At 37.2% G+C, this 13,543-nt stretch overlaps 2 long non-coding RNA genes across 3 annotated transcripts in view; both read left to right on the top strand.

Annotated features, from left to right (window-relative positions):
- The window catches only part of LOC127874572 (uncharacterized), a 30,788-nt gene extending 19,897 nt beyond the window's left edge, over positions 1–10,891 (top strand). The window contains exons 7-11 of one of the 2 annotated variants that reach the window (XR_008046997.1): positions 1,481–2,327; positions 3,398–3,658; positions 4,949–5,001; positions 7,929–8,086; positions 10,515–10,891. This is a non-coding gene — a long non-coding RNA (uncharacterized LOC127874572). The remainder of the gene's footprint in view (positions 1–1,480; positions 2,328–3,397; positions 3,659–4,948; positions 5,002–7,928; positions 8,087–10,514) is intronic. The other variant, XR_008046998.1, reaches the window with a different exon arrangement.
- A 3-nt stretch (positions 10,892–10,894) lies between these two features.
- The window catches only part of LOC127874566 (uncharacterized), a 196,341-nt gene continuing 193,692 nt past the window's right edge, over positions 10,895–13,543 (top strand). The window contains exons 1-2 of the long non-coding RNA XR_008046992.1: positions 10,895–11,331; positions 12,806–12,972. This is a non-coding gene — a long non-coding RNA (uncharacterized LOC127874566). The remainder of the gene's footprint in view (positions 11,332–12,805; positions 12,973–13,543) is intronic.

Below are 13,543 nucleotides of genomic sequence, written 5' to 3' on the forward strand. Positions count from 1 at the left end.
TTGTCCAAATGTTTTTATGCAGGGTGGCATATAGCAGTTGAACTGTCCGTCAGTGTGTCAGTATGTCAGCATTTGTGTATGTGTGTATGTCAGTCAGTCTGTCCGTCCGTCCGAAAACTTTAATGGCCATAACCTTTTCAATATTGAAGATAGCAACTTGATATTTGGCATGCATGTGCATCTCACGGAGCTGCACATTTTAAGTGATGAAAGGTGAAGGACAAGGTCATCCTTCAAGGTCAAATGTCTAATATATGGTGTCTGTCCGTCCGTCCAAAAACTTTAATATTGGCCATAAGTTTTTCACTATTGAAGATGTCAACTTGATATTTAGCATGCATGTGTATGTCATGGAGCGGAACATTTTGAGTGGTGAAAGGTGAAGGTCAAGGTCGTCCTCCAAGGTAAAATGTCAAATATATGGCGTCTGTCCGTCCGAAAACTTTAACATTGGCCATAACTTTTTCAATATTGAAGATAGCAACTTGATATTTGGCATGCATGTGCATCTCATAAAGCTGCACATTTTGAGTGGTGGAAGTTTAAGGTCAAGGTCATCCTTCAAGGTCAAAGGTCAAAAAAATAGAAAAAAAATCAAAGCGGCGCAATAGGGGGCACTGTTTTTCGGACGAACACATCTCTTGTTTTGTTTTTTTTGTTTTATTATTTATTTCAACTTTTGTTACATGTTGATTTACTTTGGAACTGTTGTCCAGTTTGAATTAAAACAGATTTAAACAATCAAAGATCTGTAAAGGAATAGTAGAATTTTTTTTTTCAACTTTGGGAAGACATTATTATTAACATATATTAACAATAAAACAAATGTAAAAGCAAAGTAAAAGTAAAGTGATTAAAGGCATTAGAATAATTGAAATATATGACATTTTTAACAAGATGAGTATAAATTTTTCTAAATGGAAAAAACTCGCTAAAAAGATAAATAAGCTGTGCTGTTGGAAAATGGAGCTTTATGCATGTGCTTGAATTGTTGAACCAGATTAGCCTGTGCAGCCCACACAGGCTAATCATTGACACCATTTTTCTCTTAAAGGTATGTTGGTTGAACAGAAATATCCTCTTTAGGAAAATCCAGTCTAGTCAGAAAGTGTCCTCCCTGATTAGCTTATGTTGACTTAACATGCTAATCTGGGACGACACTTTCAGATATTGATGAGCGGCATATTGGCTTATGAAATTACATCTCTGCAAGTTATAGGAAAATAATAATTATGAACTTACAGGTTAGTATAGCATTAGCCAACACTTTTAATGTTTTAATACGAAAGGTTTTAGTTGTATCAATGTTTAGGCTATAAAGGACTATGGATCAATGAAACACCAGATAAGAAATTCATGGGAATGAAGTTTTGCTATTGAAAACCTGCACAGCCAACCAACAAGCATAGTTTGTAATAGATTGTAATATAAACATTTATTACAAGTTCATATTACCCACTGTGCTGTTGTTGTTTTTTAGGAGAGCACCAGCTTTGATATTGTGTTGGCCCAACAACAGCACCAGTCCGGCATGCATGAGCCCCAGTCCAGGACAACCCTTCCCCTACCCTGATCCATATCTCCTCCCCCAAGACCTCCAGCCTCAAATTCTGAACACATCCAGTTTTCTTGCACTGTTCTCATCAACCGCAATGTCCACGTCAAGTTATCCACTGTCGAGCCCGAGTAGTTTTGTTTAGCTTGAGTGTCCGAGTGGGAAGAGTGTTACAGGACACAAGGAGTTATATCAGTAGTTATGGTAATGCTCAATCAACAGTCAGTTCTTGCTGTTGGACATCACTGTGAATATCACGACGAATGAGAAGTTGAATAACTTGTTCCATTCGTTATGGGACAAACACAAATTCAGCGAGGAACGGGACAAAAAAATCAAGGAACAATTGAAGCGATTAATGCAGAAGTGTAGGCTTTCCAAAGTAGATACTTCTGCTGTTGATAGTTAGGACAGTAGTAGTGTTACGGACCGTCTTGGTTTTGTCCTCTCAGGCGTCTAAACTGTCCAAAGGGAACATAAAGCTTTTGACGCTGTTGCTGATGAAGAAAGGCAGTAGTGACTTGGCTGTGAACACCAAGAGCACAATACATCAATGGGGCATACCTCAGACGCAAATTGCGCCCAAGATTGTAAACAAGGTGCAAAATGTTAACATGTCTAGCTTTGTTACGAGCACTTGGCACTTGTATTGAATCGAGAATAGAGATGGCTTTGAAAAATGACAGCAGTTTTGTAATGTCGTACAGTACGCACTTCGACTTTCAACAGAGTTAGTCAGAACTCAAACTGGGGCCTTAGTAATATCAGCAAGGTAAGTTTGTCTTCTCATCTTCTTGAGCGTCAGATGTTATTTGGTTAAATTTGGGGCCAATAATTCAGCCACAGCCCTAATCTCCAAACATCTATATTTTTTCCATAATAGCTGGCTGTCATTCCCAATTGAAGGTTTTCCAACAAAAAAATGTGTTTAATAGTTCACAACATTGAGTGTATTTCCTGATTCAGCTCTATAAATTGAACTTAAGTTAAATTAATACATTAAATTTGATGGTACTGATTTTCGATTTTTAAGTATTTGTAAGCAAAAAATAAACCCCAATATTCCAATTTTAGTGAAAATATCCAGGTTTTTCCCAATCCAACAGGCTATGACCCAATTTCAAAAATGGTTATAATAGACTCAGCACAGAGCTAGCACCTAGTTTTATCACATTTGAAGTCTTTTTTTTAAACAACTGGCTTAATTATTTCACTAATTTGTATTACAATTTTGAAGTAGTTTGTTTTATAAAAAAATGTTTATGTTGTTTATTTCACATATAATTTGATATGATTATTATTTTAATCAGAGCCTGGATGTTTGCAAAATTGCTTTATATCCTGATGATAACACCAGTAACTAGAAGGTCTGTCCTACAAAAGGAGGCCATTTAATGTAGAAATCAATATCACTACTTACCATGGTCTCACATTTTAAGTTTTTTAGACTCTCGTTTAAAGTTGTATTGTCTCACATTTAAAGGCGTATAGTCATACATTTGAAGTTGTACAGTGTCAAATTTAATGGTGTATAGCCTCAGATTAAATGTTTTTAGAAGTCTCACATTTAAAATTGTATTGTCTTACATTTTGAATTGTACAGTCATTCATGTTAAGTTGTATAGTGGCAAATTTTCAAACGTTGTATTGTCTCACATTTAAAGTTGTTCAGTCTCTTGTTTATAGTTGTGTAGTCTTAGATTTAAAGGTGTATTGTCATACATTTGAAGTTATATTGTGTCAAATTTAAAATTGTTGTGTCTCAGATTTAAAGCTTAAAACAGTCTCACATTTAACATTGTATAGTCTCACATGTTAAATTGTAGAGTCTCACATTTTCAGTTGTAGAGACGCTCAAAGTGAAACAATTGTTCCAACAGATAGAACAGGCCTTGATTGACTCGTCCGTAAATGTGACTGGCCTTAATATGTTGCTCTCGAATAATGTGAACCTCACCAGGAGAGCTGTCTGCAATTGACAACATTCAACAACAGTTGTTGTCAGGAATTCCGGGGTTTTGGTTGGTGACATCGGTGTCGAGACTCGCTTCATCTCTGCATATGGCACGCTCGCAGCAACAGCAGCAGCAACAAGAACAGCAGGTAGTATTTGAGCTGTGGTCTGGGATATGGGGCTTAATGTATGTGCTTAAACAATCATTCCATAGTAAGCCTGTGCAGACTGCACATACATTAAGTCCTATTTTCCCAGAATGCAACCCATATAGTTCACTTAACATCAGTACTTTTTCTGGCTGATTAAGGAAAAGTTCTTAACATCAAATGTGTATTCTTTGTTTTTAAATTGATTAAACTTGGTTAATAAATAGGAAAGTTGATCTGATATATGTTTATATCATAGAAATTAGGGCATAGTTTATTTTTTGGTCGAAATTTAGCCCTGAACCAAAATGTTCTGATGACCGCGATTCGAAATGTGCTGATAACTACAGTGTCCTTTCAGAAATTGCTTTCATATTTGATATGCATGTGTATCTGAACAACATCTTTCCATGCGCATATAATTTTTGACCCATGTGACCTTGACCTTGAACTTGAGGTCAGCGTTCAGGTTTCGAAATCTGCGACCACAATTCGCAAAAGGCTCATTCCTACTGTGTCCGTTCAGATATTGCTTTCATATTTGGTATGCATGTGTATCTTGACAACACCTTTACATGCACATTAAATTGTTGGACTTGGGGTCCGCGTTCAGGTTTCGAAATCTGCAACTGCGGTTCAAAAAAAGCTCATAACATCTGTGTCCCTTCAGAAATTGCTTTCATATTTGGTACGCATCTGTATCTGAACAAGACCTTTCCATGCGCATATAAAATTTGTACCCCTGTGACCTTGACCTTGAACTTAGGGTCCACGCTTAGATTGCAAAAATCTATTATGTGGTTATCTCCGCCGTCTTTCCGTCCTGGCCAATATCTTCTCCTACACTGTTACCACTAGAACCGTACCTTACACGCATAGTAGCTATGAGCATATGTGCGACAGTGTATTATTTGGAATTTTGATCTGACCCCTGGGTCAAAAGTTATGGGGGTTGTGGTAGGGGCCGGGTCAGAGATTTTTACTCATTTTTTAGGCTATTTTACATTAACTTCTTTATTTCCTCACAGATTTACTTCAAATTTATACTGAATATCATTTATGACTTAACAGTCAATCTCAACTATGCATAGCCCAATTACCAACCCTGGGGCTTCCCTTGGTCAAACATGCGGCATGGGGATTCGCGTCAGCCTCTGGCCCGCCATTTCTAGTTTACTTTGTTTTATGCTGTTGAACATTTGTTATTGATTTTAATAACATTTATATAAATGTGTGTGAATCCTAAGTATACATACAAGAAATACATCAAGCTTATTTCTGCTGCTCCAGTGGCTGCTGAGTCCGAGGATGTGGTGGACAAGAATGACCTGAATATGCAGAAGGTAAAATAGATTCTTTATTTGTCAGGTGTTTTCTTTGCCATTTTGGGGGAAATTTGTTTTTTTGGATGGTGAATTTTTTCGCATGAAAAATCAATTGATTTGGGAAAAATAATTTTATATTACTCTTTCTAATACTTCAAATTATAATAATAAAATCACGTAATGATAATTCTATACATTTCAAGCCCCGAAAGGAGGGTATACAGTGATCGGACTGTCCGTCGGTTTGTCTGTAAAACTTTGCGTTTAGGTTTCGAAAAATGCTCATTACTTCTATGTCGCTTCAGAAAGCTATTTCATATTTGGCATGCATGTGTATATGGACAAGGCCTTTTCATATGCACACTAATTTTGACCCCTGTGACCTTGACCTTGAACTTAGGGTCCGGTCCGCGTTTAGGTTTCGAAATCTGCTTTTAGGTTTCGAAAAAAGCTTATAAATTCTATCAAGCGTTTATAGGGGGCATAAGTCATCCTATGGTGACAGCTTTTGTTTTAGATCTTATTGAAACATAATTGAGATATAATAAGCTTATGGCACTTATCTAAAAAAAAGGTTTGGTTATGGTTCCGTTTAACAGACCCATCAATATGCCAGGAAAAGGCCTGCTTGTGTATTTCATATGTATTAAGAATGCAAAAAAGAAATGAGGTGGGAAAGAAAAGTATAAATTTGCATGAGGTAAAATATCCTCTGTAATTGATTGTAACTTGTGAATCATTTATTTTTGTCCATATGAACTTTCCTGGTTAAAACAGACTTTCATGGACACATAAGTTGATGCATGGATTTCTCAGTTTGGAAAAAAAACATGAGGAATTTGTGTAAGTTATTTTCTAATGTGTTTGTGTTAACTTTGTGGATATGTCAACCCTTAAAATCAACTCAAAATAATGTCCCACTAATAATAATGATTTGACAGTGTACCAGGCTGTGTATTAAGAATGCTAAAGATGAAGTTGACAAGAATGATATGATTTCACATAACATAAAATGACTTAATTTACTTTAGGATCAATAACTCAACCCTTCTTCAGCTGGATGCTTTCCAAACCTCAGTAACACAGAATTTCAAAATGTGATTCAAAGTAAGCATCATTCTGGGAAAAGGGGTCTTAATGCATTTTTAGTTCCATCCACATATTAGCTTGTGCAGTGCACGATACTTTCTGCTTTTGAGGAGTTTTTTGTTTAAAGGAAATTTCTTCTAAACAAAAATCAATTCTAGGCGAAAATTGTCATCTCAGGTTAGCATTACAAAACACTTTTCGCAAAAAAAATGGAATATGAATTTTAAAATCGCTATTATTTGTGGGACATTAATAAATGTTGATTTCATGAATTTACTGATACACAAATTTAGCTCACATACATAACAAAATAACCATTGCAAATTCCTTTTCTGCCAAATTAAAAAATCCACAAATTTACATGTCCAAATCAAAGTCATTTTTTGAAATGCCCGATAATTTTTGCCAACGTATATCAATGAGTTTACAAGATAAGGGTTGTTAAAATCCAGTTTCCAGTTTGATTTGGTGGCTTAAATTTTGCTCTGGGCAAATATCAGATTGGGCAACCCCTTTTTTTCAGCCTTTTTTTGCAAAAGTTACCCGTGTGAAAGGGACATGACTCGCGGGGCTATTTTTCCTTGGTACATTATACGGTAAACTAGTTTTGCCAGCTGGTCAGGGCAAATGGCCTGTAACAGAATTTTACTCCCAGCTAGGTGAATGTGAAATTGTGAACAGCCATTTATTTCCTTCTTTATAAAGTACACGTTCAAAGCATTTCCTTGTATGCTAGTGGACTAATAAATAGAGCACTGAAACTGAACATGTCAGCAAACACGCATGTAAAATATTAATTTGATAAGTTTGTGCAATTAAGTTTTATGTAATTAAAACAACCCAAATATTTCCAAATTAAACAAAAATTCTAAGAATTTTCAAAATGTCATTTATAATCACATTTATTATTATCCCCCCCTTCGAAGAAGAGGGGGTATATTGCTTTGCTCATGTCGGTCTGTCGGTCGGTCTGTCGGTCCGTCCACCAGGTGGTTGTCAGACGATAACTCAAGAACGCTTGGGCCTAGGATCATGAAACTTCATAGGTACATTGATCATGACTCGCAGATGACCCCTATTGATTTTCAGGTCACTAGGTCAAAGGTCAAGGTCACGATGACCCGAAATAGTAAAATGGTTTCTTGATGATAACTCAAGAACGCTTAGGCCTAGGATCATGAAACTTGATAGGTAGATTGATCAGGACTCGCAGATGACCCCTCTTGATTTTGAGATCACTAGGTCAAAGGTCAAGGTCACAGTGACCCGAAATAGTAAAATGGTTTCTGGATGATAACTCAAGAACGCTTAGGTCTAGGATCATGAATCTTGATAGGTAGATTGATCATGACTAGCAGATGACCCCTATTGATTTCAGGTCACTAGGTCAAAGGTCAAGGTCACGATGACCCGAAATAGTAAAATGGTTTCCGGATGATAACTGAAGAACGCTTATTCCTATGATCATGAAACTTGATAGGAAGAATGATCATGACTCGCAGATGACCCCTATTGATTTTCAGGTCACTAGGTCAAAGGTCAAGGTCACGGTGACCCTTCATAGGTACATTGATCATGACTGGCAGATGACCCCTATTGATTTTCAGGTCACTAGGTCAAAGGTCAAGGTCACAGTGACAAAAAACGTATTCACACGATGGCTCTCACTTCAACGGAGAGCCCATATGGGGGGCATGCATGTTTTACAAACAGCCCTTGTTCCCTGATTGATGTGGTAAAAGGACTTTATCCAATTTGGACAAAAAAAATCGGCTGATATATTACTAAATTAAATGAACGTGTTCAAAAGACTGACTGGGCCAACATATTTTATATTGGTTTGCTCAACGTTACAGCAACTGCTCATCACAGAAGACGACTGTCTGGTGAAAGGCTCAGCCATATCAAAGTTCAGTGATGTTGGGGGACGTTGCTGTTCCATGTCTGGGGATCGCATCATGAAGGACATTTTAGCTGACACTACAAGGGAGAGAACTCTAGGTCTGCACCAAAAGTGAGTTGTTGACCTTAAGTAACTGTTTAATTACAAAGGATAGAACTGTAGATCTGCACAAACAGTAAGTTGTTGCCCTTAAGTTACTGTCTAATTATGTCTACCACTGTTTGTTATGCCCCCCTTCGAAGAAGAGGGGGTATTTTGCTTTGCTCATGTCGGTCGGTCGGTCCGTCCACCAGGTGGTTGTCAGACAATAACTCATGAACGCTTGGGCCTAGGATCATGAAACTTCATAGGTACATTGATCACTCGCAGATGACCCCTATTGATTTTGAGGTCACTAGGTCAAAGGTCAAGGTCACGGTGACCTGAAATAGTAAAATGGTTTTTGAATGATAACTCAAGAACGCATACGCCTAGGATCATGAAACTTCATGGGTAGATTGATCATGACCAGATGCCCCCTATTGATTTTGAGGTCACAAGGTCAAAGGTCAAGGTCACGGTGACCCGAAATAGTAAAATGGTTTCCGGATGATAACTCAAGAATGCATACGCCTAGGATCATGAAACTGCATGGGTAGATTGATCATGACTGGCAGATGACCCCTATAGATTTTGAGGTCACTAGGTCAAAGGTCAAGGTCACGGTGACCCGAAATAGTAAAATGGTTTTCGGATGATAACTCAAGAACGCATATGCCTAGGATCATGAAACTTCACAGGTAGATTGATCATGACTCGCAGATGACCCCTATTGATTTTGAGGTCACAAGGTCAAAGGTCAAGGTCACGGTGACCCGAAATAGTAAAATGGTTTTTGGATGATAACTCAAGAACGCTTTTGCCTAGGATCATGACACTTCATAGGTACATTGATCGTGACTCACAGATGACCCATATTGATTTTCAGGTCACTAGGTCAAAGGTCAAGGTCACAGTGACAAAAAACGTATCACACAATGGCTGCCACTACAACGGACAGCCCATATTTTGTATATTTTGTATATTAAATATTGTGTTAATGTTTAATTTTGTTGATTAATACAAATATAAGCAGGACAGGGGAGGTAATACACTATTATATCTACCTATATACAGGGGAAACAAATGCAATAAGTTTAAATTTATTGTTACAGCATTTGCCTAACTGCATTTTTGTAATGCATACTACTACTACTACTACTACTACAAGTGCTGTTGCAGCTGCTTCTGCTGCAGCTGCTGCTGCTGCTGCTGCTGCTGCTACTACTACTACTACTTCTACTACTACTACTACTACTACTTCTACTACTACTACTACTACTACTACTTCTACTACTACTACTACTACTACTACTACTACTACTACTACTTCTACTACTACTACTACTACTACTACTACTACTACTACTACTACTACTACTACTGCTACTATTATTTCTTCTGCTGCTACCACCACCACCACCACCACCACCACCATTCACAGTGACAAAAAACGTATTCACACAATAGCTGCTACTACAACTTATGGCCCATATAGGGGGGCATGCATGTTTTACAAGCAGCCCTTGTTTGTTGTTAATATGCAGGAAAGAAATGGCAAAAAATATAAATGACCCGTGCTGTGGTAAAATGGGGCTTAATGCATGTGCTCAAATTGTTATCCCATATAAGTCTGCGCAGTCCGCACAGACTAATAGGGACAACACTTTCCTCTTCAAAGGTTTTTTTCTTTGAAAGGAAGTGTCCTTTTTACAAAAATCCAGTCTAGTCGGAAAGTGTCCTACCTGATTAGCTTATGTGGACGACACATGCTTATAAGGGACAAAAATTAATATTATTGATGAGCCGCATATTGGCTTATAAAATAACATCTCTGAAAGTTTAGTGAAAATGATAATTTTGAATTCACAGGTTAGTATAACATTAGCCAACAATGTTTTAATACAAAATGGTTTAAGTATGCCCCCTTCCATGTGTATATGGACAAGGCCTTCCCATACGCACAAACATTTTGACTCCTGTGACCTTGACCTTGAAGTTAGGGTCCGCGTTTAGATTTTGAAATCTGCGTTTAGGTTTCGAAAAATGCTCATGACTTCTATGTCCCTTGAGATATAATCTTCATATTTGGTATGCATGTGTATACGGACAAGACCTTTCCATACGCACACAAATTTTGACCCCTGTGACATTGACCTTGGACTTAGGGTTCGCGTTAAGGTTTCGAAATCTGCGTTTAGGTTTCGAAAAAAGCTCATAACTTCTATCAAGCGTTTATAGGGGGCATAAGTCATCCTATGGTGACAGAGCCTCTTGTTTATATTAATGTTTGTGCTATTGATTACAAGGAACCAATCAAATCCCAGATTAGAAATTCATTAGAATAAAGTTTTGCTGTTGAAAACCTTCACATCCAATCAAAAGGCATAGTTTGTTATAGATTGTAGTATTAACATTTGTTACTAGTTCATACCACCCACTGTGCTGTTGTTGTTTTCAGGAGAGAACCAGCATTGATATCGAGTTTGACCAGGAACAGCACCAGTCTGCCTGAAGAATCCCCAGTCCAGGACGATCCTTGCCCCCCCCCCCCCTGACCCCTAGCTCCTCCACCCTGACCTCTGGCCTCAAAGGGTCATCATAGTTGAATTCAAGCGCTGTACTCAACAACCGCAATGTCTGTGTCGAGTTTTCAACACTCAAGACTGAGTAGTTTTGTTGAGCTCGAGTGCCAGAGTGGGACAGACACAATGAGTTATAGAAGTAGTTATGGTAACACTAACAGTCAGTTCTTGCCGTATGACATCACAACGAATATCACGAAGAATAAAAAGTTGATTAATTTGTTCCATTCTTTATGGGACAAACATAAATTCAAGGAAAAATCAAGGAAATTTTTACAATTGAAGCGATTAATTCACATGAGTAAGCTTTCCAAGCAGAATACTTTTGCTGTCTATAGTTTGGACAGTAGTAGATTTACAAACGCGCTTTTGATGCTGTTGCTGACAAAGAAAGGCAGTAACTACTTCATTGTGAACACCCAGGGCACGATACACCCATGGGGTTTGCCTAAAATGTGAATTCCGCCCAATATTGTAAACAAGGTGCTAAAAGTAAACACGTCCGGTTTTGTTACGAGCGCTTTGCACTCCAAGCCCAAAGCACATAGAATCAACGCCAGAAAAGGCTTAGAAAATGACAGCAGTTTCGTTGTGTGATCCAGTAAGGACTCTGAACGACATTAATGAGACCTCAAACTTGACCATAGCACTCACAGCGAGGCCATCATGTTATCTCAGCTTCTTGAGCTTCAGGTGAGACCTTACAGTGTAATTTATTTTGTTTAATTTGGGGCCGAAAGTCGGCATCATTCCTAGTCTCAATAAGTTCATACTTTTACTTAATTACTGGCTTATATTCTCAATTCAAGGTTTGCCCACAAATGTATTTGTTTAACATGTTGCAACATTGAGTTAAGTTTCTTATGCAGCTCTATAAGTTGAACCTTAGTGCAATTAATCTTGATAGCACTTAATCTCAATGTTTAAATATTTGTTAGCAAAAAACAACAACCCATGTTTCCAATTAAAATCAAAACAGCACGATTTTTTCCCATTTTGGCCCAATTCCAAACACGGTTAAAATAAACTCTGCACAGAGCTAGCCACTATAGTTCTAGCGAATTTTAAAGTCTTTTATAAAAATAACTGGCTTTATTTGCTTAGTTCACTAAGATTTATTACTATTTTGAAGTTGTTGTGTTTTAAAAATTGTTTATGTCACATATAGGGGATATGATTAATTAAAGTAGAGCCCAGATGTTTGCAAAACAATAGCACTATATTGCTTATAGGTTTGAAACTTTAAATCTAATATCTGTCCTACAAAAACGAGGACATCAAAGAAAATGAAGAAATCAACTAATATCAATTCCATATCGCATACAGCTAATACGTTTAACCAGAATAGGTTATAGTTACTGAGTATAATGACCACTGGTAGCAAGATAGACAGACTTCACCATAGAGGGTCATCTGTATTTCTACATTTCTGGCTTATCCATCGACAAAACGTGTAAACTCAAGTACTCATACACTTACAGTACAGTCATGTATTCAACTCACAACAATTGTTTCTTATGATATGTAATACAGTTGTATTGTCTTACATTAAAGTTGTTTAGTCTCACGTATTTAAGTTATATACTATCACATTTAAAGGTGTACAATCTGACATTTTAAGTTGTGTATTGTCACATTAAGAATTGTATTGTCTCAAATTTAAAGTTGTTTAGTCTCACTTTTCAAGTCATTTACTCTCACATTTAAAGATGCACAGTCTCACATTTTAAATTGTATAGTGTCATATTTAAAGTTGTATTGTCTCACTTTTACAGTTGCTGAGAACTATGTAGTTTTACATTTAAAGTTATTTAAGTTGTAAAGTAGCGCATATAAAGTTGCATACATGCATATTTAAAGGTGCACAGTCTCACACTTCAATCTGCTTAAGTTATGCCTGTTTTTGATTAATATTACACCTTGCTACAAACTGTACTTTACCATATATTCTTCGCCGTTTCAAACCCCCAACATTTCAATTTAACGTTGGTGCGCGTAACACATTGATACAACGCTATTTTGAGTTATAATTGGTAAAAAATTAATCCTTAATATCAATTATAGACGCAATGTTTGTCACTAAAAAATCAGGTATGAAAAAAAAATGTTGCAATCGCATATTCATTTGTCACTAAAATATCTGAATTTAGTTTGCTTTCCATTTCAGCAAACATTATTAGCCAACAAGATGAAAACATCATTGAAGTGAAAGTCAAAAACAATCCTGACTACCTTCGGGCACAAATACTACAACTTGCTGAAGAAATTCAGCACGAATATGTCTTGCGTCAGCCTAGCACGCCTCCTATTAACTCTTCCAACAGCGGAGCCTTGGTGAGTTTGACTTCCGTCCAAGGTTCGATGTTGCTTAGCAACAATTAGATGCTTGGTATCAACAAATTGTTCCGTACGAGTCGCTCGAACGTATACTATCTGATCCAACAGATAGAGCAGGCATTGCGAGACTGGTCTGTTAATGTGACTGACCTCGATATATTGCTTTCCAATAATGTGAACCTTATGCCTGAAGAGCAGTATGCGATTGAAGCCATTCAACAACAGTAGTCGGAATTCCTGGGTTTGGGGTGGTGACTTTGTCGTCGGGACTCTCTTTCTATTGACTGGTCGCAGAGGCAGCAGCAACAAGAACAACAAGTATTATTTGAGCGATGCTCTGTGGTATGGGGCTTAATGAATGTGCTTTAAATATCTAAAATATTAACTTTATAATGCTAATTCTTAAATCTTTTCTAAAAATAAGGGATGTAGTTGATTCTTGTTCGTAATTTCATGTCATCGTCGGTTCCTCAAAAAACTCTGTTGCTCTGGTCTCTTTACCATTAGGTAACTAAATGGTAATTAAATTGAATGCGTTTAAATTCCCTTTTATTATTATTTAATTTGA

This window comes from Dreissena polymorpha, chromosome 1, assembly GCF_020536995.1.
Source record: "Dreissena polymorpha isolate Duluth1 chromosome 1, UMN_Dpol_1.0, whole genome shotgun sequence".
NCBI classification, from domain to species: Eukaryota; Metazoa; Mollusca; class Bivalvia; order Myida; family Dreissenidae; genus Dreissena; species Dreissena polymorpha.